This window comes from Neomonachus schauinslandi, chromosome 10 (assembly GCF_002201575.2).
Source record: "Neomonachus schauinslandi chromosome 10, ASM220157v2, whole genome shotgun sequence".
NCBI classification, from domain to species: domain Eukaryota; kingdom Metazoa; phylum Chordata; class Mammalia; order Carnivora; family Phocidae; genus Neomonachus; species Neomonachus schauinslandi.
Window position 1 is genome coordinate 115181614 of NC_058412.1, and position 25464 is coordinate 115207077.

Genomic DNA, 25464 nt, shown 5'->3' on the forward strand with positions numbered 1-25464 from the left:
GAATTAATTTTGCCACCTGCATTCGGGTGTATGAAATTATCATTCCCCCTTTAGTACTTGATTGTCTAATCAATTTACTGATTGAATTTGGCATTTGTTTCAAAAACTTGTCTGTCTACTGGCCACAATGTCAGGGGCATTGTAGTAACATATCCCAGAGGAATTTTCATCAATTTGAGAATGATTAGTCCTTAAAAGAAGAGGAGCTGTTTCCGGGGTACATCACTAGCCACTTATTTAAGGCTGATACCATGAACTGCAACTCTCATAATTTTGCTTGGTATCACCAACAGAGAATCCTGTCCCTCAAACTCAAGATGCAGTTTTTTTTTTTTAATTAATTTTTTTTAACGTGCAGTTTCTTAAGAGCCTATGTGAACTAGATAAGGAAACAACAATTGATGTTTTGGCCGGAGTTTAATACTTGGTTAAAAAATTACAATGTCAGGGGGCCTGGATGGCTCACTCGGTTAAGCATCTGCCTTTGGCTCAGGTCATGATCCTGGAGTCCTAGGATCCAGTTCCGAGTTGGGCTCCCTGCTCAGTGGGGAGCCTGCTTCTCCCTCTTCCTCTGGCCCTCCCCCCAACTCATGCTCATGCTCACCCGAGGACTCTCTCTCTCTCTCAAATAAATCTTAATAAAAACAAAGTACAGGGTGCCTGGGTGGCTCAGTTGGTTAAGCGACTGCCTTCGGCTCAGGTCATGATCCTGGAGTCCCGGGATCGAGTCCCGCATCGGGCTCCCTGCTCGGCAGAGAGCCTGCTTCTCCCTCTGACCCTCCCCCCTCTCATGTGCTCTCTCTCTCTCTCTCTCATTCTCTCTGTCTCAAATAAATAAATAAAATCTTTAAAAAAAAAAAAAAAAAAAAAAAAAAACAAAGTACAATGTCTTAACCTCCCATATTTATGGGATCAAGAAAACTAAGGGGCACCCATGAATAAGGTGATAATATAGCCCATTTGTCCATTCCATGGGCAAAAGAATTGTCCAAAATATTATTTTAGCTTGAAAACAAAAGTAAAAAAATTCAATATAACAAAACATAATTTAGAATACTCTTTTGGAATTTTATTAGTGAAATATACCGTTTACTAATTCATTCAATAAATATTTAGCACCTTCAGTATTTTCAGCACTGCAGGGCAATTTGTGGGTACAAAATAAAAGCACAGTCTCTTTCCTTCAAGAGTTTCCAGTTTAGGGCGCCTGGGTGGCTCAGTCGTTAAGCATCTGCCTTCGGCTCAGGTCATGATCCCAGGGTCCTGGGATCGAGCCCCACATCGGGCTCCCTGCTCCGCGGGAGGCCTGCTTCTCCCTCTCCCACTCCCCCTGCTTGTGTTCTCTCTCTCGCTGTGTCTCTCTCTGTCAAATAAATAAATAAAATCTAAAAAAAAAAAAAGAAAATGTTGTATGAAAAACAAAAGAAGTATCAACCCGCAATGATTTTGAATGAAAGCATGTGATTACTTGATATGAGTGAATGGCCCTATACAATGAATAGCCCAGAAAATAAGGATGTATTTAGTAGGCTCATTCTTTTCTGGAACCAGAAATAACAGATCCTTAACAATTATTTTCTGAAGGAGGGCCAAAGAGACATTATTTGTCTAAATATCTCTAAGTAACCAGGTCCTACCTCCATATATAAATGAAGCATCTGAGTTGGAATATATGACTTGTATGCAGTGGTTGTAAAAGAAACAAGAGATGTCAGCAAGAACATGGAAAAAGTTGAACCCTCAGACATTGCTGGTGTGAATGTAAAATGGTACAACTCCTGTGGAAAACAGTTTGTCAGTTTCTCAAAAAGGTAAATATGGAATTAACATATGATCCAGTAATTCCATTCCTAGGTATAGACACAAGAATTGAAAATATATTTTCAGTGGCACATAGCTGGCTCAGTTGGTAGAGCATGTAACTCTTGATTTTGTTTAAAGGCATATATATATATGTTTTCAAACAAATACTTGTACACAAATTTTCATAGCAGTACTATTCATAGTAGCGAAAAAATAGAACCCAAATGTCTATCAACTGATGAATGCATAAACTAAAGATGGTATAGCCATACAATGGAATATTATTCAGCCATAAAAAGGAATGAAGTACTAATATGGGCTACAAAGTAAACGAACCTCAAAAACACTATGCTAAATGAAAGAAGCCAGACACAAAAGGTCACATATGTAGTATGAAATATTCAGAATGGGTAATTCCATTCTGCGGACAGTGGTTACCAGGGAATGTGGAGAGGGAAGTATGGGGAGTGACTTTTTTTTTTTTTAAGACTTTATTTATTTGTCAGAGAGAGAAAGAGAGCGAGCACAAGCAGGGGGAGCAGCAGGCAGAGGCAGAGGGAGAAGTAGGCTCCCCACTGAGCAAGGAGCCCGACGCGGGACTCGATCCCAGGACCCCAGGATCATGATCTGAACCAAAGGCAGATGCTTAACCAACTGAGCCACCCAGGGGTCCCGGGGAGTGACTATTTAATGGGTATGAGATTTCCTTTTGGTATGATGAAAATGTTCTGGAGCTAACTAGCGATGACGGTTGCACAACATTGCAAATGTAGTAAATACCAAAAATTAGATCCATTAGTATAGTTAATGGTTAATTTTATGTTATGTGAAATTTACCTCAGGAAAAAAGAAGGAAAAAAAAAAGCGATCTTCTATGGACCTCTAGAATCTAGAGCAAGATGCTGGAGGGAGATACTGGAAGTAAAAAGCCCTCAAATCTTTGCTTTCTACTACACATCTCTCATCATGTTATGGCTTCACTCTCTCTCTTCAGGATATTGAAATAATTCCTCAGGCAAATATATACTGAAGTTTTACAATGTGTTAGTTACTAAACTAGGCACTAGGAAAACAAACAATGGAGTACAAACACAGTCATGGCCTCTGCCCTCCTGGAACTTACAATCTAGTTGGAGGAGGCAGGCATTGATCAAAAGACCATATCTGTAAAAAGATGTACAACTGTGACAGATGCTACAAGAGAGGTTACAGTGTTATGAAAACATCTTAAAGGAAGATTTAGTGTGAGAAAGGGCATTTAATAGGTGAAGAACATTCCAGTCATAGATTAAAATATGCAAAAGGCCTTGTAGCAGGAGGAAGTATGCTGTCCTTAAGCATCTGCCAAAATGTCATGTGGCTGTAGCAAAAAAGCTTATGAAGGGGTGCCTGGGTGGCTCAGTCATTAAGCATCTGCCTTCGGTTCAGGTCATGATCCCAGGGTTCTGGGATCGAGCCCCACATCGGGCTCCCTGCTCCGCGGGAAGCCTGCTTCTCCCTCTCCCACTCCCCCTGCTTGTGTTCCCTCTCTCACTGTGTCTCTCTCTGTCAAATAAATAAATAAAATCTTTAAAAAAAAAAAAAGCTTATGAAAAAAAGCCAGGCCATACAGAGCCTTCTGACCAGGTAAGGTGAGTCATTACTAGGTATTTTCTCACCTCTAAATCCACCCTCTGCTTTAGGATTTTTGGGGTTGGGACTCTGCAAATATTTCTCCTTTCATAGTGGCTCTCTATTAAGGTCTCCCAATAGAGACTACCAGAAGAACACTGCAAGGCTCAGGAGGAATGATGGAAGCCTCCTTCCTGTTTGCTTCCTGTTCCTATCTATGGCATCCAGCAAAGCTTCTCGATTCCGGTAGTGGCAGTCCCTTCCCATTACAAGCAGCTGAATCAGAATGCAGTTTTTCCAATACTTATAGAACCAGTCTCATTATTCTGTCTTCAGAGACACAAGCACTGACTGCCCAGTGCCTCCTACTCACAGGTCTGGGTCTCAACCCCATGGGGCCCTTCCCCCCAATTCAGAGACATAAGCAGTACCTCCTCTTCAGACATCCAAATTTCAGCTGTTTGGCCCTTCTTTTAATTTTTTTTTTTTAAGTTTTACGTTTTAGTAATTCCAACTTCTACCCTTTACTTCCTCAGCCCTAGAGGTGGTAGGTGTTCCTACAATTACTACCACCATGATACCTTAGATTTCTCCTTTTACTTCTTCAGTTACGTAGTTAACAATCCATTATATTAAATTCTCTTTCGTAGCATGTGGTTTCTACCTCCTTGCATGACCTTGACTAATACGTAAGGTTCTGATATTTACTCTTCAAGATCCAGTTCAAATGCTACCTTCTACATGTCTTTCCCCATTTCCCTCAGCCTTCAGTTAATTTTTTTAAAGATTTATTTATTTACGGGGCACCTGGGTGGCTCAGTCATTAGGCGTCTGCCTTTGGCTCAGGTCAGGATCTCAGGGTCCTGGGATCAAGTCCCGCATCAGGCTCCCTGCTCAACTAGGAGCCTGCTTCTCCCTCTCCCTCTGCTCCTCCTGCTCATGCTCTCTCTCTCCAGTAAATAAATCAATCTTGATTTATTTATGTTATGTGAAATTTACCTCAGGAAAAAAGAAGGAAAAAAAAAGCGATCTTCTATGGACCTCTAGAATCTAGAGCAAGATGCTGGAGGGAGATACTGGAAGTAAAAAGCCCTCAAATCTTTGCTTAAATAAATCTTGATTTATTTATTTACTGGAGAGAGAGATCTCTTGAGTGGGAGGAGGGGCAGAGGGAGAAAGAATCCTCAAAGCAAGTCCCCGCTAAGCGTGGAGACTGATGTGGGGCTTGATCCCAGGACCCTGAGATCATGACCTGAGCCAAAATCAAGAGTTGGATGCTTAACCGACTGAGTCTCCCAGGCGTCCCTCCTTCAGTTAATTCTTAATGTCTTTTTTAAGGCCTATAGGCTTTTGTTTTTCTAATCATATGCCAAATCACTCCCACAAGCGTAATAACATCCTTCTGTTGCCCTACAATTACAATGAAACCCCATCACGCAAATTAACTCTGTGGATCTAACAAATTCACCTACCAATTCTCATAGAGAAGGGTAGGTATAGAGCAGGCAGGAACAGAGATGGGTTCTCATCCGTTCTCCTACATATTGTAATTCTGCACAATTATCTCTTAGCTAAGTTTCACTTTTCCCAGCCTTGAAGACGGCTCTGAGGATTAAGTAAAAAGATTAAGATAATGTACGTGAAGACCTTAGCACCATTCAAAAAATAAACTATTATTTTTGCTATTAGTTTACAATTTATCCAGCTATGAATACCAAGACATAATTTTTGTTTAGATTAAAAAAAAAATGCCAGGGGCGCCTCAGCTGAAGGCAGATGCTTAACTGAGCCACCCAGGCGTCCCCCCGCCCCCCACTACGGCCTATTTTAAGCTACCAAATGAATATTTATCAGCTCTTGCAAATCAATAGAAGCTGGTTCCAGCACTCCATTGTATGTCTGTAACATGGAGTGAACTATACAATATGTTTTAAGTCTCAGTTTTCTCATTTGTGAAATATCTGTGGGATAATAATAGAACCTAGTTTATAAAATTGAGGCAAAAGTTGGAGCACCTGGGTGGCTCAGCTGGTTAAGCGTCTGCCTTCAGCTCAGATCATGATCCCTGAGTCCGGAATGGAGTCCCAGGATTGAGCTCCTCCCCCCCACTCGTGCTCTCTTTCTCAAATAAATAAATATTTATTTATAAAAACTGTATTTTATTTATTTATTTATTTTTAAATATTTTATTTATTTATTTGACAGAGAGAGACAGCAAGAGAGGGAACACAAGCAGGGGGAGTGGGAGAGGGAGAAGCAGGCTCCCCGCTGAGCAGGGAGCCCAATGCGGAGCTCAATCCCAGGACCCTGGGATCATGACCTGAGCCGAAGGCAGACACTTAAAGACTGAGCCACCCAGGTGCCCCTAAATAAAATCTTTAAAAAATTTCAAAAAAATGAGGCAAAAGTTAAATGAGTTAATGTAAATAAGGCACATAAATCAGTAGCTGACACACAGTGTTAACTTTATTTTTTTTATTATTTATATATTTATCTTGTGTCCTTTTCTCCATATGCCACCAACATTGGTTTGTCATTTCCAATGTTTTCTGCTACATTTTCCAATGTTTGTACTGATTCAAGCAAGTCTATCAAGTTCTGTGGCAGTCTTGGATCTAGCAACAGAATATCTACTTTGCTAGCCATGGATTTGATGATAAACCAACAGATATAAAATCTTGGCAGACATTTCTCAAGATGTTGACTTATTATTGTATTTCTTTAAAGATTTTATTTATTTACTTGAGAGAGAGAGAGAGAGAGGGAGAGAGAAAGCACAGGCAGGGGCAGGGGCAGAGGAAGAGGGAGAAGCAGACTCCCCACTGAGCAGGGAGCCCAATGCGGGGCTTGATCCCAGAAGCCTGGGATCATGACCTGAGCCGAAGGCAGACGCCTAACTGACTGAGCCACCCAGGCACCCCACCCCATTTATTTTTTTAAAGATTTTATTTTGGGGGCGCCTGGGTGGCTCAGTCGTTAGGCGTCTGCCTTCAGCTCAGGTCATGATCCCAGCGTCCTGGGATCGAGCCCCGCATTGGGCTCCCTGCTCCACAGGGAAGCCTGCTTCTCCCTCTCCCACTCCCCCTGCTTGTGTTCCCGCTCTCACTGTGTCTTTCTCTGTCAAATAAATAAAATCTTTAAAAAAAAAAAAGATTTTATTTTTAAGTCCTATGGTCATGATCTATTAATTGACATTGATCATTTTCCCATTGGAAATTCTGCTATACAGAGTGCAGTAGTTTCCCACTGAAGGTTTTAGGGAGCACAGAGGAATGCAGGAAGCCTTATCATCTGTTTTACCCCACTTTCTTAATCTGTTCACAAAGTCTCAGATGGCCTGCATCTCCCTGCCTAGAAATATCTGTCCTTGAAGATGTTTGTTTTACTTCCTCTAGGAAGTTGGCCTTTATCATGACTACCATTGTTAGACTCAATCAATCTCTCATTATTGCTCTTACTGGATTGTAATTCAATTTACACATTTGACTTCACTACCAGATTGTGAGCTACTCTGAGAACACTGACTGCTTCTCCTTTATCTTTCCACGCCTCCCCCAGCTCCTAGCATCCTGCCTGGAATGTGCTGGTTGTTTAACAACTATTTGTTGAATTAGTTGGGGTTGCTTTGGAGATGCATCAGTATAAAGCCAGGATGTAAAGAAGAAGGATGAAAGAACTCAGAAATAGAACATGTTGCCCAGTGACAATTAAGTATAGACAAGCAGGGCATGTTCCCACACAGACAGGAATTCTGTATGATTTCAAATTCGGCTGCGTGGGTGAGTTGAAAAGTCAGAAGATTTCGTTGGAAAGGTACATAAGGGCTAATTTGTGAAAGGGCTTCCATGCTCTGGAAGAACAGTAGCCAGTGGTGTGCTGGAGTGGACTTGGACCGGCTCATGAATCAATTATAAAATGTCCAGGAATTTTGTGAGCCAGTTGATCTCACATAGGTAGTTTGAAATCAGCCACAGTGTGGGTATTTATACCACAAATAGATCTGCAAATGCTGAAAATCAACCTTTCCTTTTTTTTCTCAGAGACAGAGTTGTTGATAGGCCACTGGAAAGCTTTTTTTTTTTTAAGATTTTATTTATTTATTTGAGAGAGAGAGTGAGCGCGCGCGCGCGTGCAAGAGAGAGAAGGAGACAGAGAAGGAGCAGGAGGAGAGGGAGAAGCAGACCTGCTGCTGAGCAGAGAGCCCAACATGGGGCTTGATCCCAGGACTCTGGGATCATGACAGGAGCCAAAGGCAGATGCATAATCGACTGAGCCACCCAGGCCCCCTGGCCACTGGAAAGTTTTGGACATCACATTTAAAAGGTTGTTAAATCTTATAAGGTTGTTATAAAGATTGGATGAGAAAATAAATATGTAAAAAGCTTAGAGTACCTGGCATAACCGAAGTACTCCAAAAATACTGTTTGATACTATCATGAGAAATTTTAAGTTCCTATTTCATGTTAGACATTATTCCATGCACTGGGGATATAGCAGTAAACAAAACAGTGTCCCTACCATTATGAATTTTAAATTCTAAGGATATGAAACAGATTTTTAAAAAAGTTTTATTTAAGTAATCTCTACACCCAACATGGGACTCGAACTCATGACCTCAAGATTAAGAGTCACATGTTCTTTTGACTGAGCCAGCCTGTCACCCCTGCGCTTATATTATTCTTAGCAATGTGACCTTAGACAAGCAACTTATCTTTTCTGGGCCTCCATTCCTTCAGCTGCAAAATGATGATAATAAATAGGACCCCTCTCCAAGGGTTATTGTTTTGTTTTGTTTTTTTAAATATTTTATTTATTTATTTGACAGAGAGGGACACAGAGAGAGCAGGAACACAAGCATGGGGAGTGGGAGAGGGAGAAGCAGGCTTCCCGCGGAGCAGGGAGCCCGAAGCGGGGCCCGATCCCAGGACCCTGGGACCATGCCCCGAGCCAAAGGCAGAGCCTCAACGACTGAGCTACCCAGGCACCCCTCCACGGGTTATTGTTTTAAATGAAATAATTCATGTAAAGTACTTAGCACAGTGCCTAGCAAAGAGTAAATGTTCACTAAATATTATCATCATTATTGTTTTTTCCAAAAGGGAGAAAGATTTGATGTAGAACAGGAAGGGGAGGCAGGCAAAGGTGAGGGTGTAGGGGTGAAAGGAAAATTTGGAAAATCTGTAGGGAATATAAATATAACTTTTCTTTTGTCATCTGGCCTTTGAAAAGTCAGAGGTCCTACTCCAAGGCATGTGGTGGGAGGGCAGAAGCCCTCTGGGGCAGGGAGAGTTAAATGTGGGCAGGATCTAGCTCTTTTGTAGTTGTCAGGTTTTGTCTTTTGGGTTTTTATGAAGCCTTTCATTTCTACTTTAGCCAAGTATGCAGAAGTTTCTGCCTCTATTTTACCTCTTGCAATAAAAAGGGTCCACTGAAAATAAGAGGAGGAGGAGGGATGATAATTTAGCAACTAGGATAAATAAAAAACTTAAAGACCCAGGGGCACCTGGCTGGCTCAGTGGGAGGAGCATGTGACTCTTGATCTAGGGTTTGTAAATTCAAGCCCCACATTGGGTGTGGAGATTACTTAAATAAAAAAATTAAAAAAAAAAAAAAAGAAACGTGTAAAGACCTGAAAAGGGTTTATTAAGTAGCAAGAAAAGAAAAAAAGACAGTAATATAGACAAGGAGAGCAGGGAAAATGGAATAAGGTGTGAGAGTACTTGTGACTACCTGTTTCTCCATAATTACCATCCAATGACTTTCTTTAGTGTGCTATTTAGAGCCTGGAATTCGGAATCCAGATTGGATGTCAGATATGGTTTTAGGCCCAGGGGAACTGTGGGTTGTGCTAGGTAGGGTAAAGTCTAGGAGGTGAGATTTCAAATGCACAAGTGTGGGGCAACAAAGAAGGGGGAGAGAGCTTTTAGGTCTTAGTGAGTCAATAAGCAGGTAAGAGGGAATCCAGTGGGGTTTGAGCAGCAGAATGTCGATTACTAACATTCTTCACCACCACCACTCCTTTTTTTTTTAACATCAAATGTGCATAATTACAGATATACTCATATATTTGTTTCTTGGTGCAGTTTCCATTAAGCCAGACACAACCCCACTTTTTCTCTTTTTTTCCTGTTTTGAACATACAAGGCTGTTTATTGAAGCACTGTTTATAACAATTGGAAACATTGTGAATGATCATCAGTAAGAGAATTATTTATTGCAACACTGTTTTTTTCTCTTTTTAAAACTAAAATCTCTCTCCAAACCATCATCACCTATTTACACTTGATCTTAGCCAAAAGGCTGAGAAGCGATCATCATCACCTTTTAAAAAAATTTTTAAATATATTATTTATTTATTTGACAGAGAGAGACACAGCGAGAGAGGGAGCACAAGCAGGGGGAGTGGGAGAGGGAGAAGCAGGCTTCCCGCTGAGCAGGGAGCCAGATGCAGGGCTCCATCCCAGAACCCTAGGATCATGACCTGAGCCGAAGGCAGACGGTTAACAACTGAGGCACCCAGGCACCCCCATCATCACCTTTTTAATCTTCCCCAGACTGGGCTTCGTTTTAGCTAAAACCATGTTCTATCTTAAGTTGGTTTTCTTCCCTCCGTTCTTTTTTCTTATTGCAACATTGTTTATGAACATTGGAAACAAAGTGGCCCCTCTTTGTTTGAGTTACACTTCCTTAGCCTCCACTCCCACTCTCATTTCCCTACATACTGCAAACCATCTGTTTATATATATGTACATTTGTGGATAGAATTTTTTTAGCCCCACCCTGATAGAATAGATTTTTCAATGTTGTTGAATTTATAATATTTTCCTTAATGACTTGTCCTTTCATGCTTAAGAAGCATTTAAAGAAGAATCTTTAAAAAAAAAAAGATCATCAAGATAACTTCCAATATATCTCTTTCAATGACACACAGGGGGACATTGACATGTGTGATATACACAGTTGTACAGTGGGTTATACACATTTCTAGCTAGAAACTGCAACATTACTCATTTCTTTCCTTATCAGGAATGAAAGTAAACGAGAATTAATATAATGGGAATAATCTTGAAACACCTTCTATTTCTTAAACTATAAATAAATGACTGGATCTTAATTATTACAAGTAACAGATTACTTGTGACATATTTTGCAATTGTGGAGTTATATCTTTGGGGAACCTATAGAGGGCAAATTGCAATCTCTAACAAAGTTATAAATGCCTATACTCCTGTGGCTCAGAGCTTCCATTTCTGAGAATTTAGACTATAGTTCTGTATGCACACATGTGCTTTTTACTATTTGTAAATGGAACATTGTTTTTATTTTTATTTATTTATTTTTTTAAGATTTTATTTATTTATTTGACAGAGAGAGACACAGCGAGAGAGGGAACACAAGCAGGGAGAGTGGGAGAGGGAGTAGCAGGCTTCCCACCAAGCAGGGAGCCCGATGCGGGGCTCGATCCCAGGACCCTGGGATCATGACCTGAGCTGAAGGCAGACGCTTAACGACTGAGCCACCCAGGCGCCCCGGAACATTGTTTTTAAATTGCAAAAGATTGGAAACAACCTAAATGGCCTCTGATAAGGGACTGATTAAACAAATTACAGTTTATCCACACAAGAGATACTATGGAGCAGTAATATAAAACAAGATAAGGAAGAAGTTATTTTTATGCCCTTGTACAAAATGTATTCCAGGGTGTTCAAATATGTTGTGTAGTGAAAAAAGTAAGGTGGAGGACAATAAATGCTTCCTTTTGGGGACACCTGGCTGGCTCAGTCAGGAGAGCACATGATGCTTGATCTCAGGTTTGTGAGTTTGAGCTCCACATTGGGTGTAGAGATAACTTAAAAAACAAACAAACAAAACAAAACAAAAAACTTAAAAACATGCTTCCTTTTGTATAGAAGAGTCAGAATATATTTGAACTTATATCTGGGGTGTTTTTTTTTGAACTTATATTTGAATTTGCTTATATATGTATGAAGAAACCCTGAAAAGATTCATAAGAAAGTAAGAGTAGTGGTTAACCAGTGGAAACAGGACCAATGAGGGACAAGAAATTGAGGGAGACTTTGCATTGTATGCCTTTTATATAGTTTCTGGGATTTGAACCATATGGATAGCATTAACTATTTACAATTAAATTATAAGACATTTGGGGAGTGGAGTACCAACAGATTTAGAGACTGATCATTTAATAAAGTTCTTTAACCTCCATTCCTCCCCCTTTCTCTTTATCTCTGGATTGGCATGAGTTTCAACCCACAAGAAATATTTAATAAGTATGCTTAAATTATAGAGAACAGTGCTAGGTACTGGGGCTCCCAAAGGACAAAGTAGAAGAGGACTTAGTCCCTTGAAGTGATCCAGGTGGATTTTATTTTATTTTATTTTACTTTTTTAAAGATTTTATTTATTCATTTGAGAGAGAGAATGAGAGAGAGAGAGAGCACAAGAGGGGGGAGGGTCAGAGGGAGAAGCAGACTCCCTGCTAAGCAGGGAGCCCGATGCGGGACTTGATCCCAGGACTCCAGGATCATGACCCGAGCCGAAGGCAGTCGTTCAACCAACTGAGCCACCCAGGTGCCCCTTATTATTCTTTTTAGTATCTAGGACAAGAATAAAAAAATGTTCTCTTCTCCTTTTCCTCTTCTTCCCACCCCCCCATAATCTTGCAAAATGCTGGAAATATATTAGAATTCCTACTTAATTCTCCTCCCCCTCACTTGGAGAGCACTAAGGCTTGGGGAGCTCAAGAACCTTCCATCAGGTCCAGACTGGAAGACCTCAGGCCAGGGCCAAGACTCAACTTGCTTCCCTTGGGTCCCCCGGGGCCTTGTGAAGGTTCTTGGACCTCTCAGATGCTGCTGTGACTGTGGTTTCCGGCTTCCTGAGTTCTCACACTCAGCTGAGTGCTGCAGATATCATACCCCAGTTCCTACTTTGGAGACTGACATGCTCAAGCTTGTGATACTCTGAGTATATGGGGTCTTTGAGTGTGAGTCACAGCTGAGGGGCTTGCTTTTCTATTTTAGTTTTCCCCTTTTCCCTAGACAGACTCATTGTAAATACCTTGGGGTTGCATAAGGACAGAGTGTAAAGGTTTGCTGGCTAGAGGCTGAGAAAGATCAGTTTTCTAACTGAATATCCTATCTCATGTTAGGCCTTTAGTTCTGTTTCTCTTTAGCCAGGGACATTTTGAATACTCTAGATGATGACGAATCTAGTAAGAAAGCAATCAGAAAATCATTTATATAGAACTTTGCAGTTTATAATAAATTTTCTCATATGCTATTTAACTTAAATTTGACAATTTAAGTAGAAAAGTGATTCGTAGGGAGTGAAAGGACTTTCCATGCAGATACTGCCCGCCTCTTGAGCTACTATATACCTTACATGCATGTAGGGTTTCCTTGTGGAGCTGTCATTTTACAGGCTGGGACCAGAGTTCTGAACTCGTTAGACACTTAGCAGGAGAGATTCTACTTCGTGGAATTGAGGCTGCTTTACATTCATAATTTCACTCATTCACTAATTGTAACTATTAGTTGAATGCCTATCTTGCACAAAGAAAGGCTCTAAGACATAATTTGGAGGTTGAGACCGACTACTAGTGAGATGCTGGGGAGAATCTTAAGGCCCAAAGAGGGATGCTGCTAAGGAGGCAGGGGTAAGACCGGGACTTTAGATCAGAATTTTGCAAACTGGAGTTCTGTGACTAGCAGGTAGTGAAGGTCCAGTTTAGAAGAAGCTGGCAAGCCAGGTTTCTGCAGGAATCAGGAAGAGCTTAACTCCCAAGGTACTTTTTTCATATCCGTATCAAGTTATTTTTGCCTGGCCAGCATCAGCTCTCCCCTCTTTTCCCAACTCGGGGGAATATCCTTAGGGGCATACTGCTCCTCTCTTTTCCTGGCAGCCTGGACTAATCCATGTGATCTGAGATTGACCAATCAACAGCGGCTCTGGGCCAAGATTTTTGCCTCTTAAGTGAGTGACTCAAAGACAAAAGGATGTTAGGACTGAATCCCAGCCGTGGTGTGTGGTGCTGTTGGCAGCAGCAGTTGCTTCTTGGTGAAGCTGCTTTTCTGTCTGCTTGTTTTCCGTGCTTGCCCTCCAGTGCACGCTATAGGCCCCTAATATCCTTGTAATATATTTCTCTTTCACTTGTATTGGCAACAGTGTCAGTGCCTGAACTTGCAACAGACAAAGAGAACTTTAACTTACAAATTGCAATGATTTCTCTACCAGGCTGTGAGATCCTTGAGAGCAGGGCCTACATCTCATTCTACCATGTCTTTGGTGCTCAGCTCAAGCCCTAGTTTCAATGCATGCAGGCTGAGTAAGTGAAGAAACAGGTTGTATTTATGTGCGGCTATTGAGTCGGGATTCTTGGCATTAATTATGGTTGTGGGACAACAAATCCTCTTATGCTACAACAGCCACTAACATTTCTTTTTTCTTTCTTTCTTTCTTTCTTTTTTCTTTTTTTGAAGATTCCATTTACTTATTTGAGAGAGAGCAGCGAGGGAGAGGGAGAGGGAGAAGCAGATTCCCTGCTGAGCCTGACATGGGGCTGGTTCCCAGAACCCTGAGATCATGACCTGAGCTGAAGGCAGACGCTTAACCAACTGAGCCACCCAGATGCCCCAGCCACTAACATTTGAACAATTTCATGTTAAGAGACATAAACCGAGAGGATCCTGGGAAGGTCCTTTCTTATTGTATTGGAGCACTGAGCTGAGTTTTTGCAGGTGGTTCTGGTCCTCAAATTCCTGAAGTTTTTTTCTTTTCTTTCTTTTTTTTAACACAAATGGAATATTTCACTAATTTGCGTGTTATCCTTGGACGGGGCCACACTAATCTTTGTATTGTTATGATTTTTGTATATGTGCTGCTGAAGTGAACACAGCTGAAGATTTTGTCCCTGGTTTCCCAGAACCTCTTCCTCTGCCCGGAGGTAATGCCCTCTTCAAGCCTGATTTGAAGAACACCTCTCCTATGGACTTGTGCCATAAAGAAGAATCTACTAGTTTTTTTTAATATCATTTTCTTTCCTTTCATTCCTTTGACAGATAATACATTGAACATCTATTATTTGTCAGGTTTGACAATTCAGTTGATATAAGATAGTTCCTAACTCTAATTTAGGAAATAGACAAATATAATCAAGAGAACAAACAAATGAAATAATTAAAACTGTGTTAGTGCTCTGCTGAAAATGAACAGTAATTAGGTAGAGAGTAATTGTCAAGGGGCAGGCGTTTGATCAAGTGAAGCACTTTTAAATAATGCAGCTAAAGAGAGTCTCACTAAGGTGATGACAAACAGACCTGCATGATGAAGAGTCAGCTTTGCAAAAAGCAACAGCTTATTTGATGATCCAGCAGCTGGAAAGAATTCAGAAAGAACCATAGAAACTGACAGAAAGTCATTGTGGCTGGAGGATGAACAAGGGTGAAGGATGCAGGTGAACGGATTGGCCATTTTAAGCAGGGCAGTGACATGACTGGATTTACATTTTAAGAAGTGCAATCTGGCTGCTTTGTCTTTCCGATGTAAATTAAAGTCCTCATGTCCCTCAAAAATAACAAATGTTCAGCCTTTCTCCTTGGGACTTCCCAAGTCCCGTTGGGAAAACATTTCATACCCTTTGGTTGTGGCTGCAACTCCCACCTAGGTCCCCAGAGGCAAAATATAGCTCCTCTGCACACCAGCAATTGGAATCCTTTCCTAGCTAGGAGTTAATGAGGCAAAGTGTTGGAGGTATTAGTGCAAAGACCCTGAGGCGGCAAGGAACCTGGCTTGAGCACTTACTTTAAAGAGGTCGAGGGGCGCCTGGGTGGCTCAGTTGGTTAAGCGACTGCATTCAGCTCGGGTCATGGTCCCAGGGTTCTGGGATCGAGCCCCGCATCGGGCTCCCTGCTCGGCGCGAAGCCTGCTTCTCTCTTTCCCACTCCCCCTGCTTGTGTTCCCTCTCGCTGTCTCTCTCTCTCTCTAATAAATAAATAAAATCTTAAAAAAAAAAAAAAAGAAAGAGGTCGAGAACGTGAGAAAGCAGGATGTGTGAGAATGTGAGAAAGGCAGGTTAGGTTCAGACTTCGAAGAGCCTGGTTGATAGGCTACAGTGGAGATTAAGATTTCAACCCCCGAAGAACAGTGGGCAATGGGTTTTGAGCAAGGTGTGGGTGTGATTATACCTGAGTTTTGAAAATCTCCATTGTCTGTGTGTGAAGAATGGATTGGAAGGGGAAAGGGTAATGGGATGGAGGGCACCACCACCATCATCTAAGAGAGAGGTGGCCTAGACTGGAGTGTCGGCAGCGGGATGGAGAAAAGTGGGAGGCTTCGAGATGCACTTAGGCGGCGAAATTAACAGGTGATGGGTAGTGTCCAGTCCCAGGCTTCGAGTTACCTCAGTGGTTATGGGTGAATGGGGACTTCGTGCTCTGGATCAGGGCGCCGGCCTGGTTCCCGCGCGTCAGGGCAGTAGGCGTGGCCCGCGGGAGCCATCTCCACGGGGATCAGGCGGGGCGGGGCCGAGGGCGGGGCAGCTGGGGCGCTGCGTCACTCGGTGGTGGCGAGGGTGCGTGTGTGTGGGGGGCGGGGGATACGCTGGGCGCGTCCCGAGGGTCACGTGGTGCGCAGCACGCAGAGTCCTTCTGTCGGTTGGTCCTGGAGCGGCGCAGCCGGAGCGGGGCTGTGAGGTGAGCTCGCGGCGAGACGCGGCGAGGAGAAGCCGGCTGGCCGGGGCCGGGTTGGGCCGGGTTGGGCCAGGCCCGCGCGCTGCGCGCGGTGTGCTAGCGGGAGCGGTGACGGCCGCCACGGCTGCTCCGGTCCCCTGTCCGGCCTCGCTCCCCGCCCGGCCCCGCTCGCCCAGCCCGGAGGGAGGCCCGGGGGACCGCTGCTGAGAGCGTGGCGGGCGTGCGAGCGGCGCCCAATCCTCAGGGCTGCCCGAGGGAATGACGGCGGCCGCGGCCAATCAGCGCCGCTCGAGGGGGCTGGGCCGCGGGGTGCGGGCTCGGGGCGCCGAGCGGGCCGTGTTGGGGGTGGGGGGTAAGCGCTAGGGCTAGAGGCTGAGCTGTGTGGTCCCCGGGAGCTCCACCACCAGCCGCTGCTCTTACCTTGTGCTTTGGGAACGCGTTTTCTTTTATTGACTCTTTTATCCTATTCTGAGGAGCACACCCCTTTCTCAAGCCCCTGACTATGGGAGTGTCCCCTTTCTCTATAGTTTAGAGAATGTGGTGCATCCCCTTTCTTAAACTCCAGCCCTGGGGTTTTATCTTAATTTCCAAAGTCCCTCAAACGGAGGATGTAACCCATTTCTCAGGCACCCCCCCAAATTGGGAGGACACTCCCTTTTCCGAGCCTCCAATCTGAACACGCACTCCTTTCAGATTTTGGGTTTTGCCCCTTTATTGAGTCAAATCTGGGGTCCAGTAACCAAAGTTTTGGGGGTGCTTCTATTCCCACAAATCCAAGAAAGAATCGCCTTCTCCAGGCCCCAGATCTTGCAACATGCTTTCCAAAATTTCTTGAATTTAGGGGCTACTTCGTTTCCCCAGCCCTTGAAATCTGGGGGTGCTCCTCATTTCCAGAGTCTACTGAAAATGCGATCCAAATCCTGAAGTTTGTAGGTGGATATTTGCGGTTGCACAAATAAAGGAATTCACTGCTTTTTCTAGTCACTGTATTCTTGGGGTTGCACTCATTTTCATGAGTTCCTCAAATCGAGGAACTGCTTTATTTCCTGGGGGGGACTCATTTTCATATCTGAGAGTGTATTTATTTCCTGTGTTTCCAAAATGTACAGAATCCACCCCTTTTGGTTGTACAGTTCTCAGGGTGCAGCCACCTTCCTGAAACCTTTTAAGTCGGGAGGACACACATTTTTTTCTAAGTCTTCTCATTCCGGGGCCATGATCCTTGGTTCTTGAGCATGCCTCCTATCCTTTTTAGCTTTTCTTCTATCCAAGACATTTTCATTCCTCAGTTTCCTTTCCTCTTTGGAACCCCATTTCCCTTTTAGGTGCTCTCCCTGCTTGGTCAGGGCACCCATTTCCTCTTCCTTCCTCTGGTGAATGCATATCTTCTGCACAGCACTTTCTCTGCCTCTGCGACCTTTTTTCTAAGCATACTTCCTATAGTCACATCTCCTGAATTCCCCTCCCCCAAGGAAAAGATCCCCCTCCAAAAGGGTGCCTGCATGTTGTCTTTCGTATGTCTACTTTATCTTTTATCTTTATGCTTTCTACTAACAGAAACTCTTCTATCTTAGTTTGCCCTATCCCATTTTCTGCATTTTTCTGGTTTCTAACTCCCTTTGGACACTGCTCTGCTTACTGGTGTCTGTAGAGATTTTCCCTTTTCTACTTACTCCTTGAGCTGGAGGTGGCCTTAAGTCCAGGACTGTCTGACCCTCCAGCACCGATTTTAAACTGGAAAGGAATCCCCTTGCCTTTCTTTGATTATTCACAGGACTCTTAATTCTCCCGGTGGTTTGCTTCCTGTAAGATTCTGGTTAAAAGATACTGTTTTCTCCTTTGCTTTTCCCCCATATATTGGGAAAACATTCTGAAGGGATTCTTCCAGTCTTGCTTCCAACTCATAAGCTTCCTCCCTATATTGTCTTTCTTCCTTTTATCAAGAAAAGAGGTCATTTGGAGGAATCTCTTATCTTTTTGTTCTTGTCCCTGAGGTGCATGTGGGGGATGGATACTCATCTCTCCCCATCATTTTCTCACATGTCTGCCAAGCCTTGCTCCCAATCCCCACCTTAGAATTTCCAAATATCTGGGACCTCTCCTAATATCTGGGACCAAATATCTGGGACCTCTATAAAAGCCTCTCAGTAGGTTCTTTCTTTTGTAGTTCTTTCTGCCTTTCCAGATCTTACTCAGGGCTTCTCTGCCTGAACCCCTAACCGGATTAATTTCTCCACAGCTGGAATCCCAAGTGCTTATGGGATAATGATACCTCTGACCTTTCTCCCTTTTGGGAAGTACTTGAGTGTGCAGCTATGAGGCCTCAGTGGGGGAGAGAGTTTGGGCCTGAGAAGCTACACTGGCAGATGAGGCAGGAAAGTACTGCATTTTCAGGACCACATCCTTCTGAATCTCATTTGGAGATTGGATGTTTGCCAAGCACCTGCTTCTTAGGGATGCTGGGGGATTTAATGATACTCCCAGGAACCTGTAGGAATTAATGGGGCTTGTAGAGAAGTGCTCTGAACTCAGTGTTGGAACTTGCATAAAATTAACCATTATTATATTTTCAGAACAACTAAACTGTTCTATATTTCATGTGCTTGAAAGCTCTAGAGCTAAGGTATGTTATTTCAGGAAGTGAAATGGATCCCACATTTAGATCATGTGGTCGTTAGTAAATACCAAATTGATTAAAAAACACTGAAGGTCTGTCTGATCAGTACTTAATAAAATATGATATACAGAAAGTGAGCAGATATTTTGTCTCTTTATATGCCTGTTTGGTACTTTATCTTTTTGGTATTGCTATATACAGTGCACCCTTAAAGTATTCTGTGTCGTGCTTCTCAAACTTGAATGTGCATATAAATCACCTCTGGGGGAAGGGTCTTGCTAACATGCAAATTCTGATCTAGTAGTTTTAGGCTGCTGCCTCAGTATCTGCATTTCTAATTCCCAGGTGATACCAATATTACTGAACTATACTTTGAGTAGCAAAGTTCTATACACAAAGCCAAGGATATCTCTGTGGAAATAGGAAGGTGGTGGTTAGCCTTACGCTGAGGTATTATTTTCCATTTTCTCTTTATCTAGACATATCCCCTAAAGTTTGTACAAGGCCATAGTCCCCTGCTGAGGACTATTAGTTATACATAATTACAGTTAGTTTAGCATTTAGCTTTTAAAACCATGGCTAAAATTTCTTTCTTTCTTTTTTTTTAAGATTTTATTTATTTATTTGACAGAGGGAGGAAGAGCACAAGTAGGGGGAGCAGCAGAGGGAGAGGGAGAAGCAGACTTTCCGCTGAGCAGGGAGCCCAACATGGGGCTTGATCCCAGGACCCCGAGATCATGACCTGAGCCAAAGGCAGACACTTAATGGCTGAGCCACTCAGGTGTCCCTGAACATAATTCTTGACATAGAGTCTTTTTCTTCTTCTTTTTTAATTTTTAAATTTTTTTAAAATTTAAAATTAAAAAGTTTTAGGATTATTTATTTTTTTGAGAGGGAGATAGAGAGTGTGTGTATGCGCAAGAGCAGGGGGAGAGAGAAGCAGACTCCCAGCTGAGCAGGGAGCCCGACCCAGGACCCAGGGCTTGATCCCAGGACGCTGGGATCATGACCTAGCCTAAGGCAGATGCTTAACTGACTGAGCCATCCAGAAGCTCCTCTTCTTTTTTTTTTTTTTGATTGATTGATTTATTTTAGGGGGGGACACGGGAATGAGGGCACACAGGTGGTGGGACGGAGAGGGAGACAAGCAGACTCCCCACTGAGTGGGGAGTCAGAAGTGAGGCTCCATCCCAGGACCCCAACATCATGACCTGAGCCAAAATCCAGGGTTGGACACTCAACCGACTGAACTACTCAGGTGCCCCTTGATGTAGAGTCTTCTAGTGAATACTGCAGGGCTGATATAGTAGTTAGCCATCTCGTCTCTCTAGGTCCTCACTTGTCATCCTACCATGGGTAGGTCATATGTGTTGGAATTGACAAGGAGTCCTTGCTAGGTTCTGGAAATGGGCCTGGGAAAGGCAGGTGCCTGGACCTTGAATAGAAGCTGCTGGCTTATCTCTGTACCAGAGCTTCACAAAGGTGAATGCTGGTGGGAAGATGATATTCTTTGATAGCAATCAGTGCTTATAATGCTCTCTCTCTTTTTGTACCAAATAAGTTTTAGTGGGTTTTTCCTTCCTAAATGTCTTAAGTCATCTGCACCTATTTCCCTGGCTGTCACCTGTCGTGGCCTTTTTTCCAGCATAATCCTGTTCTGGGCTCTAATCAGGACAAACCTGAATGACTAGACTGTTTTGTGTCCCGTGCCTCCCCCTCCCCCCTCATCCCTCACATGAATATCAGATCCTCTTCAGTAACGGATTTGATCTGCATTTGGCCCTAGTCCCAGCTCTTCCACTCACTGTGAGACCTCAGGCAAGTCACTGAATGCTACTGGGCCTCATTCTCCCCAGTTGTAAAATGAGGGGCTGATTATCTCCAAGGTCTACCCTGCTCTGAGTCTTTGTCAGTACCTTGCTTAGAAACCCAGTGTGTGGGGAGCTTGTTGTTAGCAGATCTGATTTCCTTCACGTGCTCTGTTGGGCAGGCTGCCAATCGATCAAGTCACTCCTGTCACTGCCTCTTTTCTAGCCTAGTCAGGCAGCTTGTCCTCACACCCAACTTCAACATACTTCTGCCTCCATGTCCTCTGCCAGTTCCATGCTTAATTTCCTTCAAAATTGCCTGAACTTCTCACTGTTACTCAGTGTTCCTTCAGTGTTAGGTACTTCCTGAATCACTAACAGGGAGTCTTGTAGTTTATATACAACTATGTTGGTAAGTTTTCTTATCTTACAATACATTTAAAAAGTGTTTTCTCCTCCCCACCCCAGCTTGCTTGCTTGCTTGCTTTCTTACATATTTTATTTATAAGAGAGAGAGAACTCTAGAGAGAGCACAGGCAGGCGGAGGTAGAGAGGGAGAGGGAGAAGCAGGCTCCCTGCTGAGCAGGGAGCCCATCCCAGGACCCCGGGATCATGACCTGAGCCAAAGGCAGATGCTTAACTGACTGAGCCATCCAGGCACCCTCCCACTCCAGTTTTCTTTTTGGCTTTGAATTAGCAGGGTAGGCAGAATGAAATTTAAAAGTGAAGCAGACAGTTTCCTTTTGGCTGGAGTTTGGGGAAAGTGAGATGTAATGCTTTTAGTCCTCTTCTCCCAAAGGTCTTCCGTATCTGTGGGGGTTCAGCCACCTGGTACTTCTCCCAGGATTTTAAAGGTGCTCAAACTCCCTATCTGAAATTTGAAAGTGTATCCTGAGTGCAAGCACTATTTAAAAATGACTTCTAAGTGCTTTTTCCCTAACAATATACTCATAAAGCCCAGACAAGAAATTGCTAAGGACAATGATAAGAAATCTAGATTTCAAATAACTTCATCAGTGAGTGAAACAGTTCTTTGAGAACACCTGATTATTCTCAAAGGCAGTTGCTGACACTGCCTGGAAATCAGGGCTCAAGGTTGTATATAACTCCCTAACCTTCCTTCCTCATCTCTCTAGGAGCTACTGGGGGGAAGTTTACATTTTTCATGATAAACATTCTTTAAGCCAAAATCTGTTCTTACTTAGAGCCTCTTTGGTTAGATTGTAAGCTCAGAGAAAGGGAGGATGTTCCTGTCTTCTCTCTCTCAGCAATTGCGCCTTATAGGTTGTTGACTGGCTAACCTTAACTTAGGGTAACAAGTTGAAAATTGAAACCCTGATTTGTAATGCTGTGACAACTTTGCTAGATCTTGGACTGGGTGGATATCCAGCTGTTCTTTGCTTTCTTTGACCAAATAATGGAAGTAATGAGCTTGCAGAAATCCCATAAAATTTTAGGAGCCTGGTGTGAGTCACCAGGCATAAGTAGGGCAGTTTGTATGAAAGGCAGGTGGTGTCTGGATCCATGGTCTTCGTTGAAGGAGGGAGAGGAGGAGTCTGGGGAAGGATTTAAAATGATGGTTTGGGTGCGCCTGGCTGGTTCAGTCTGTAGAACAAGGGACTCGATCTCAGGGTTGTGAGTTCAATCCCCACATTGGGCATAGAGCTTACATTTATTTTATTTATTTATTTTTAAAGGTTCTATTTATTTAATTGACAGAACAAGCAGGGGGAGCAGTAGGCAGAAGCAGAGGGAGAAGCAGGCTCCCGCTGAGCAAGGAGCCTGATGTGGGGCTCAATCCCAGGACCCTGGGGTCATGACCTGGGCCAAAGGCAGACACCTAACCGACTGAGCCACCCAGGCGCCCCTAGAGCTTACATTTATTTATTTATTTATTTAAGATTTATTTATTTATCTGAGAGAGAGGGAAAGAGACAAAGAGAGCACACTCAGGGGGAGAGGCAGAGGGAGAGGGAGAAGCAGACTCTCCACTGAGCTGGGAGCCGGACATGGGGCTCAATCCCAGGACCTGGAGATCATGACCTGAACCAAAGGCAGATGCTTCACCATCTGAGCCACCCAGGCGCCCCTAGAGCTTACGTTAAAAAAAAAAAAAAAAAAAAGATGGTTTGAGCTAATGAGAGCTTATCCCATGTCAGGAACATAATCCTAGGATTTTATTTATTTTAATTTTATTTTTTTATTAGAGAGAAACAGCATGACAGGGGAGAGGGTCAGAGGGAGAAGCAGGCTCCCCGATGAGCTGGGAGCCCGATGTGGGACTTGATCCCAGGACTCTGGGATCATGGCCTGAGCCGAAGGCGGTCGCTTAACCAACTGAGCCACCCAGGTGCCGCAATTTATTTTAATTTTTTTAAAAAGATTTTATTTATTTATTTGACAGAGAGAGAGACAGCAAGAGAGGGAACACAAGTAGGGGGAGTGGGAGAGGGAGAAGCAGACTTCCCGCGGAGCAGGGAGCCCGATGTGGGACTCGATCCCAGGACCCTGGGATCATGACCTGAGCCGAAGGCAGACGCTTAACAACTGAGTCACCCAGGCGCCCTAAATAAAATATTTTTTAAAAATCAAAATAGGGGCGCCTGGGTGACTCAGTTGTTAAGCGTCTGCCTTCGGCTCAGGTCATGATCCCAGGGTCCTGGGATCGAGTCCCACATGGGGCTCCTTACTCGGTAGGGAGCCTGCTTCTCTTTCTCCCTCTGCCTGCTCCCTCTGCTTGTGCTCTCTCTCTCTCTGTCAAATAAATAAATAAAATATTTAAAAAAAAGATTTTATTTATTTGAGAGAGAGCGAGTGCACAAGTTGGGGTCATGGGCAGAGGGAAAGAGAGAGAGAGGCAGACTCCCCACTGAGCAGGGAGCCTAACATGGGGCTCCATCACCGGACTGCAGGATCATGACCTGAGCTGAAGGCAGACACTTAACTGACTGAGCCACCCAGGTGCCCCATTTCTTTTTTTTTCCTTGTATTTTTTTATTATGTTATGTTAATCACCATACATTACATCATTAGTTTTTGATATAGTGATCCATGATTCATTGTTTGCGTATAGCACCCAGTGCTCCATTCAGTACATGCCCTCTTTAATACCCATCACCAGGCTAACCCATCCCCCTCCCTCCTCCCCTCTACAACCCTCAGTTTGTTTCTCAGAGTCCATAGTTTCTCATGGTTTGTCTCCCCCCAGGTGCCCCATTTCTTAATCTTTATTTTTTATTTTATTTTTTTTGAGATTTTATTTATTCATTTGACAGAGAGAAAGAGAGCAGAAGCAGGGGGAGTAGCAGGCAGAGGCAGATGGAGAAGCAGCCTCCTCGCTGAGCAGGGAGCCTGATGCGGGGCTTGATCCCAGAACCCTGGGATCATGACATGAGCCAAAGGCAGACACTTAACTGACTGAGTGACCCAGGCGCCCCATTTCTTAATCTTTAAAATGGGAGTGAGAAAACCTAATGTATAAGTTTATCAAAACTTGGTAAACTGTGAAGAGTTGAGTGTATGTTATTATTCCTCACAAATTGTTTTTAAAATCCTTTCATGTTGTTTGTTAGTTTGTATTTTATCCGTAACTCTATCAGTGGAGAAGGAAAAGACACTTAAATTTTTTTTTCATTTTTACACGGAACAACTGAAACGGTAATCCCTTAATATCATTAGTGTACAGATATCCCAAAGGCCTCATTTATTTATTTATATTTCTAAAGGTCCTATTTTTAAAAGTAGTATTAAGTATAGTGGGTCTTAGAGGAGGTCCTGCTTCTCAAATCCCAGCTCTTCCACCTAGTCAGGTGACCATGGGCAAATTATTTGCACTAAGCCTCCTTTCCCTCAGTAAAATGGGATAATACTGCCAGCTTCTCTGCGTTGTTGGGAATAAGGTATTTGTCAAGGATTTAGCCTGTGGTGAAGTAAATGTAAGCCATTTCCTGGTATTAATAATAAAGGCCAGGAATAAAAGTTAATATTTAAAGAATAAGGTAATGAATTAGTTAACTATTAAATACTTTGTCTTTAAAACACCATAAGCAGTGAAACCGTTGTAATTCAGGAAGTGTCTTTGGAGGCCCCATGGAGTAATGACTCCATATTCAAATTGTTTTCTTTTGTAATATAGTGATACCTCAATTAAGGAGTCCTGTAAAAACAGCTTAGGTATGTTTAAAAAAAGGCTCCCTTGGGGCGCCTGGGTGGCTCAGTCCATTAAGCATCGGACTCAGCTCAGGTCGTGATCTCTGGTTCGTGAGATGGAGACCCGAGTGGTGCTCCATACTCTTTGGGGAGTCTGCTTGAGATTCGTCTGCCTCTGTCCCTCCCCCTACTTGGGAGTGCCTGCATGCACACACTCTCTTCTCTCTCTTTAATAAATCTTTAAAAAACAAAAACAAAAAAAAACTCCCTCCTAAAAGTTAGTCCTACAAACCCACTCCATAAGATACTAACATTTACGGACTGGAGCCTCCCCCTGACTGAAAAACGAATACAGCTTTCTTAGGCCCCAGGAGCAAAGTTGTGGTCTGTCTTCAGGTGCCTCATTCCCTGTGCCTTGCCTTCCTCCCCTGCCCCTAAGGAGTAATAAGGGCTCCTTCATTTACCCGTGGGTAGCACTTTCAGAGAGCCTCCTCGTGATGTCTTGAATCCCTACTTCCTTCTAGGGGAGTGATACTTGTCTTTTTTCCTGTTTTTATTCTGCCAGTGTGGAAGTTGACATTTAACAATTACCTGACCACCCCGTAAGGGCACTGCTTGTTAAATGCTGGGGCTGCCTATGAGGGAGTTCAGGGCCTTGTGAGAGATCGCTCAGAGACCGGCAGTTTCAGTGTCGAGTGCTGTGTGCTGTGGCCCAAAGAACAGGCCAGACTGCCTTGGGAGAATATAGTAGTGGGCTGCTGGCCCAGCA

At 43.4% G+C, this 25464-nt stretch overlaps 1 protein-coding gene and 1 non-coding gene across 2 annotated transcripts in view; one reads left to right on the forward strand and one right to left on the reverse strand.

The window, feature by feature from the left end:
- Positions 1-14224: 14224 nt before the first annotated feature.
- LOC123326092 lies at positions 14225-14327 on the reverse strand. The gene has a single exon (XR_006540876.1). It is a non-coding gene; the product is annotated as a U6 spliceosomal RNA (small nuclear RNA).
- Positions 14328-16014: 1687 nt separating this feature from the next.
- PHF20 (PHD finger protein 20) overlaps positions 16015-25464 on the forward strand; it is a 143937-nt gene continuing 134487 nt past the window's right edge. Inside the window, exon 1 of the mRNA XM_021689055.2 lies at positions 16015-16124. The gene's annotated coding sequence lies outside the window, so the exon portion shown is untranslated. The remainder of the gene's footprint in view (positions 16125-25464) is intronic.